At 39.0% G+C, this 7,358-nt stretch overlaps 1 pseudogene; it reads left to right on the top strand.

Moving 5' to 3' along the window:
- Window positions 1-6: 6 nt before the first annotated feature.
- Window positions 7-7,067, top strand: LOC107867355 (annotated as a pseudogene).
- The last annotated feature ends 291 nt before the right edge of the window (window positions 7,068-7,358 follow it).

The following is a 7,358-nucleotide window of genomic DNA, read 5'->3' as shown; positions in this document are numbered from 1 at the left end:
GGAATAAATGCAAATAATAACTTGAATTATTTCATTTAATAGCATCTTTTAGACATAAGGATGTTAATTGAGGTAATAGATTGGTGAAATTGTTACACTTACGAGGTGTTCGAAAGAAACCATTTGTGAAATTTAGTGTTTTATTGAACGATTGACACTAATGCCTCTAAATCTAGCCTACCCATGACTACTAGCTGAATTTTGGATAAATTCTCAATTACCCATGCATGAATTAACACCTAGAATTGCATAGCCCCAAGGTCTATTCCCAATTGATTACACTCTAAGCATTTTCAACCTCAAGATAGTATTCTAAAAGCAAAGAAACTGTCACTTTGGGAACATTCCAACTAATCCCCTTTTTACATTTATGTTTGTTTTATACACATTGCAGGTCTTTTAACACTCTCGAACTTTGAATTTCGTGTCTTCACTCCTTGTGGATTCGATACAATAACCTAACTTAGGTTATTGACAACGATTGCTTAAACCCATTCAAGAGTGTAATTTGAGCGTTATCAATATGCACGGAGGCTTTGGTTTCGGAGAGATGAATGAAGCAAGAGCTTCACTTATAGATTTTGCTAGAGCCTTTGGATTGAGGATAGCGAGCTCTAGCTTTCCAAGAATGAGGAGTATTTGGTTACTTTCCGTAGTTCGGTGGCCAAGACTTAGATAGACTTTCTGCTCCTTAGGACGGAGGATAAAGGTCTTTATAAAGATTGTAAGGTTATTTCAAGTGAGAATCTTTCGATCCAGTATAAGCTTTTAGTGATAGATTTGAAAATCAAGAAGACGAGGAGGAAGAGGGTTGTGGATGATCACCCTAGGATAAAAAATGGGGTAGCTTGACTATGGCCAGTGCCTTGGAGATAAGGGAGAATTTGATAGATATGGGGGCTCGGGGGAGTAGTGGCGATGCAGACAGTATGTGGGATAAGACGGCCAAGTTGCATTAGGGAAACGACTAGAGAAGTGTTGTGTGTATTGAGAGGTCGGTTTGGCAAACGTCAAGGGGACTGGTGGTGGAATGGAGAAGTGCAAGGGAGGGTGGAGGCAAAGAAGAGGGCTTACGTGAAATTGGTGGAAAGTACAACCGAGGAGGAGAAGTGTATAAATTGGCTAGGAAGAAGGCTAAGTTAGCTGTTACGGTGGCTAAAACAACAACTTTTGAAAGCTTGTACACTGAATTAGAGCAAAAAGGCGGGGATAAGAAGTTATACAGGCTAGCCAAGATTAAGGAGCATAAGGCTCGTGATCTTGACCAATAGAAGTGCATCAAGGGTGAGGACGGTGACTTATTGATGGATGAGGGTCTCATTAGGAGAAGATGGCGGTCATACTTCCATAAGCTCTTGAATGAAACAGGGGATGCAGGCATTGTGTTGGGAGACTTGGAGCACTCAGAGAGGCATTATGGCTATGGCTATTATAAGCGTATCAAGTCTGAGAAGGTTAGGGGTGCTATTCGCAGGATCTGTAAGGGTAGAGCGACTGGGCAGGTGAGATTCCTGTGGATTTTTGGAAGAGCACAGACAAGGCAGGTTTGGAGTGATTGATCGAGTTGTTTAATGTCATTTTCAGGATAACGAAGATACCCGAAGCTTGGAGATGGAATACGATGATTCCTTTGTACAAAAACAAGGGTGACATTTAGAATTGCAATAACTATAGGGCTATCAAGTTGTTGAGTCACACTATGAAGGTTTGGGAAAGGGTGTATCATGACTAGTTTTTAGAATCAATTCGGATTCATGACAGGACGCTCGACTACGAAGGTCATTCATCTTGTTAGAAGACAGGTGTAGTATAGAGAGAGGAAGAACTTACACGTGGTGTTCATTGATCTAGAGAAGACATATGACAAAATCCCCAGGGAGGTTCTATAGAGGTGCTTGGAAGTTAGAGGTGTTCCTGTGGCATACACTAGGTCGATTAAGGACATGTAGAATGAAGTTAAGACTCGTGTAAGAACTGTGGGAAGAAACTCGGAGTACTTTTCCGTATTGATAGGGTTGCACCAAGGATCATCCCTAAGCCCCTTTTTATTTGCCTTGGTGATGGATGTTTTGATAGAGGAAGTTCATGGTGAGATGCCTTAGTGTATGAAGCTTGATACCTAGACCATTCCAAAGAGAGAGAGTTTTAAGTATCTATGATACAAGGAAATGGTGAAATTGATGAGGCCATTACCCATCGTATTGATGCAGGGTGGGTGAAATGTCAGCTCGCATTCGGAATCTTGTGTGATAAGAAGGTGCCCCTTCGACGTAAAGGCAAGTTTTATAGAGTGGCGGTTAGACCAACTATGTTGTATTTGGCCAGTTAAGAACTTTCTTATTCAAAAGATGAATGTGGCGGAGATCAGGATGTTGCGATGGATGTGTGGGTTTATTAGGATGGTTAGGATCAGGAACGAGGTTATACATGATAAAGTGGGAGTGACTTTGGTAGAAGAAAAAATGCGTGAAACGAGGTTGAAATGGTTCGGACATGTGATGAGAAGGGGCGTGGATGCCCCGGTGTGGAGGTGCGAGAGGTTGGCTATGGATGGATTAGGCAAGGTATAGATAGACCGAAGAAATATTGGAGGGAGGTGCTTAGACATAACATGGAGCAGTTACAACTTATCGAGGACATGACTCTAGATAGAAAGGTATGGAGGATGCATATTAGGGTAGAAGGTTATTAGGATGGGGGTAGTAGTTGTAACGTTTCACAGGTAGTGTCTTGTTCTTGGAGTTTTTTTGGGTGTTGTTTGTGATTTCGGGTAGTTTGTTGGTAGTATTAATTTGTTGATAAACTTTTTGTTTTGTTGTTGTTTGTTGTTTTGTTACTATCGTTTGTTTCTTGTTCTTATATTATGTCTTTTCCTACGTTGCTTGGTCTCGAGCGGAGGTTCTGTCGGAAACAACCTCTTTACCTCGCCGCTGAGGTAGTGGTATGGACTGCGTACATTCTACCCTCCCTAGACCCCACTATGTGGGAATATGCTGGGTATGTTGTTGTATACGTATAGATGTCAATATTCACACTCTTTAGCCCTATTCGGCTAAAAGATTGATCATCTTTGGAAAATTTTATATATTATTTTTTTAAGGGATAGTTTGGATTGGATCTATGAGCCGAGGGTTTATTGGAAGCAACCTCTCTACCTCCGAGGTGAGGTAGGGGTAAGGTTTGCATACACTCTACCGGTCTACCCTCCTAGACCCAACTTTGTGGACTACGCTGGGTACGTTGGAGTTGTTGATAGTTTGGATTTGATTCTTGTTTTAAACTCAGATATAAAGAATGGAGGAATCAGAAAAGAGAAAGGAGAGGTTGAAAGCAATTCGAGAGGAAGCTGCAGAGGCTGGAAGTAACAATGAAGAACAAAATTCTATGGGGGGGGGCCCTTGATCATGGCCTTACCAATCTATTGGTTGAAACTTCTTCAGCTTCCTCTGGGAAGGATGAGCCAAGGCCTAGATTTGACTACTACACTGACCCCATGGCTGCTTTCTCTGCCAACAACAAAAAGAACAATCTCAGCCCTCAGGCTTCACAACCGTGTAACACGCCTCCAAGTAATTACATGTTCTTACTTGAAGTTTATGTTTTTCTTTTTTCCGTTTATATGAGTGTACCTTTGCAAAAGTAATTCATAGATGCTTCTTGTTATATGTACTATTGCAATTTCTGTGTGGATTCATGTGTTTCTTTTGTGAGTGCAAGGTGCTTTAGGTGCTATTTGTCTTGCTGAACTTAAAATAGATTTAAGTTGTTTTATTGAGAGCCACTGAGAGAAAGTATGGGAATGAAACGGTGAGGATTGAACTGAATGGATGTTGAGAATGCATATGCCAACTCCTACTAGTTTGGAGTTGATGCATAGTTGTTCTTTGTTATTCTAAAGCCATGGAGAGAATCCACATCTTCGAGTTAAGTTTTTACCAGTTTGTACTTGTAAAATGTAATGTCTTTTCAAATTTCAAGATCCCAAAGACTCAATAAGGTTCAATTTGGCAAGGTCAAGTCTTCATCTGATTTTTGCTATTCTTTGTTCAGTTGGAACCAAAGAGAGTGATAGTGATGTGTCAAAAGGTTGAGTATCATTTTTAGAAGAAATGGACTAGGATTTGCCAAAGAATAGACAAAAGTATGTGTTGACTATGAAAATACCTTTTAGAGAAAGCAGCAGGCATCAAAACTGATATTATTTTCTTTGCGTAGTACCATGTGTTAATAAGGGGATAAAATTATCTAATCTGCTACAGTATGTTAGGCAAGTAGTTGAGTCTCTTGATTAAAAAAACTGTCTGTGCTGATGGCTGAGATGCCAATATAAATTCTATGCTGCAAAATAATTGTAGACAAACCCTATTGCGGCTTATTAATCTATCTATTTGACTAACTTTTTATTGTTCTATCTAGTAGTCCCTCTATCCCAAATACAAACCAAGGCTGACCTCCAAGGATAAAAGAAGAAAGTTCGTATGAATTGTTACACTCGAGTTCCTGGAGATATGTTAAACTAATAGTTTGAATATGTTATATGGGTATAAAGACATTACATCAAATTCAAAACAATATAAAGCAAGAGTCTTATGTCAATATAGCTTTCGGAAGCTTCTAGCCTTAAACTATTTAGTTCCTTTACTTATCTCCAACAAGTTTTTCCCATTTAAAGAAAAAGGTTCGTCTTCTGGGATGAGTTAAATAGTAAGTAGGTCAAATCGTCAGTTAAGTTTATCGCACAGTTGCAAGGAACAGAATGTTGCCGATAAAGTTGGATGAGGAATACTATTTAACCTCACAGAAGTATTTTTTCTAGTTGAAGAGAATTTTAAAATTTCAAAAGAGGGAATCATTAAGAAAGGTCGTTGGAATCACTTTCATCTTTACTTGTGTTGGGTTTAGTTACAAAAGTTGCTACTAATTCATAAAAGAGAATGTTACAATATAAATACCTGACTTTAGGATTCTTTCTCCTTTACAATTGAATAGTCATTTTTCAATTAGATGTACTTTCAGACACTGTCTGGGTATTGTTCCCTACCATCCAGAAGCTTAGCATTTTAAATTTGTATTATATTTCACGATTTGTCAGGGATATATGGGTTAATGGTAACTCTAGGTTGCACAAATAAGGTACAAGATCCTACTCCAGAAGAAAGGAAGTCTAAGAACCAGTCTTAAAAACCTGCTTTTACTTTGTCTCTTCTTGATAAAGGACCCTCTTTTACTTTTTCAAGCTATGAATGTTGATATTATATTGACTAGTGAAAGGGATGAAGTGGTATGGTGTAGCTTGAACCTAGTGCGCAGGAGGCTGTGCTTGACTGAAAGCGTAAGGGAAGGAATATTTGGATGGACATAGTTCCGGATAAATGTAATTGAGGCATATAATTTAGAGGATAGGAAGGTGTGAGGCCTTTGCTTCAACAACTTCCCAACTCCAACCCCTAAAATAGCAAGACTTCTTTTATAACTTCAGAAAAATGTGAAGTTAGTCACTTAGCAAGTTAATCATTTAGTCAAAAACATAAATTGCTGAAAAGAAAAGGTCAACTGGCTTAGCAACTGATTCTTGTCAGCAAAGGGAGGGGGTTCAATGTATATAGCTAGTTTGTGATTATTGATCAGGATAGTATGTGGCTAAACAGAAGCTGATTGCTACTGACCACGTTATCATAGCTCGGCACTCGTTGATGTAGGATTTATGGCTCTGTTAGAATAAAATTGAGGGGGGAATATTTAAAAGGACAAAAAAAAAAAATCGGATGAGATCAACATCATCAATGCTGCTCATTTTAAGTTTGTCATATCAGTTAAATTTTGAGTCCTTGACAGGATAGATGAATTTAGCGGAGAAGCTTATGCAAAAACAAACTGTAGCACGTTAGTATGAAATGTTTTCCCTTTTCTAGAATTTGGAGTGGGTTCCTTTAGCCTCTCTCCCAGAGAGAGGTCAGCTTGTCCGAAATGATTCCTGATGCATCTTGGAGAATAAATTATTCTGCCTGCATAACTTTTGCAAATGACTAGCATCCAATTAGCATGAAAAGTGAGGGATAGGAATCTGAAAATGATGATTTTGAGGTGTCCTCTTAGACAGAATGTTACATAGTAGGTCTGGTTTCGAATGTTATACTAATGGCAGTTTTTTGACTTTTATTTCAACAATTACCATGATGTGGAATAACCACTTTTGTTATTTTCTTTGCATTTATGCAGTATAAATCTAGGCCCTTGTTTACTCTATTTTTTTTTTTTCCAGGGTCTCTGAACGCCGGGTCCCCAGCTTATCATGCTCAAGGCAGCTATAACTCGGCTCAAAGAACGTACCGGCCACGAGGAGTCAACGCCATTCCTCTTGGAATCCGTAGGAAAACTAGTCTCTTTTGCACACCACCAGCAAACTCCTCTAACACCTTGGATAGCTCTCTTGGCACACCTATCGACTTCTCTCTGCCTAATTCACAGAGTGTTGGTGACATTTCCAGCCATGATTCTCCTCAAGTTGGTGGAGCTGGTAGCCAATATGGACAAGGTAGTTCCTACCAAGGTTCAAGATCCAGAGGCAAGGCTTACTGAGGTTCAAAAAGAGGTGGGGGTCGATTCAAATTTTACTATCACAAGTCAATGGTGGAAGATCCATGGAAAGCATTGAAGCCAGTTATTTGGAAGCCATGTATCGATACACATGACTCTCTGAAATCCCAGCATCCAAACTCCATGAGCATAAAAAAGGCTAAACTTGGAGAAACTCCAACAAAATTCACTCCCCAGCAAAGCCTCGCTGAATACCTGGCTGCTGCATTCAATGAAGCAGCTGGCGAAGACGCTGTGAATAATGAATCTGGCACATAAAACTGAAGTTTTTAGTTATTTTTATGCCTTATACTCCTGCAATTTCTGCAAATAGTAAGTCGAGATGTAGTCTAACCAAATTTGTACAGTTCCTTGCTCATTTTAAGCTGTCATCGTCACCTAACAAGAGTTCCAATCTATGTCAATAAGAGAAATGGATTTTATGTACTCAAGTTCCAATGCTTTTTATGGAGAATATTTTTCTGAGAAAATGTTTTCGTGTTTGGTTAGTGAGTGAATGTCTCTTGCAAGAGTATATTGATGAGTAATAACAATACTAGCAAATCTGATAGTACTTTGATGAATATTCTAGTACCGGAGATTAATATATATGATGAATACAAATTTGGAGATAGTTTGTAAAAACTGACTTAGAACATTTTCGGTAACAGATAACACTGTACCCATTATAATCTTACAAAGTATGGTCTGGAAAAGATCATGTGTATGCAGACTTTACCCCTAACTTACAGGTAGAGATTGTTTTCAATAGACCCTCGTCT

This window comes from Capsicum annuum, chromosome 4, assembly GCF_002878395.1.
Source record: "Capsicum annuum cultivar UCD-10X-F1 chromosome 4, UCD10Xv1.1, whole genome shotgun sequence".
NCBI lineage: Eukaryota > Viridiplantae > Streptophyta > Magnoliopsida > Solanales > Solanaceae > Capsicum > Capsicum annuum.
Note: the sequence above shows the minus strand (reverse complement) of the source record. Positions and strands in the feature narration are given on the sequence as shown.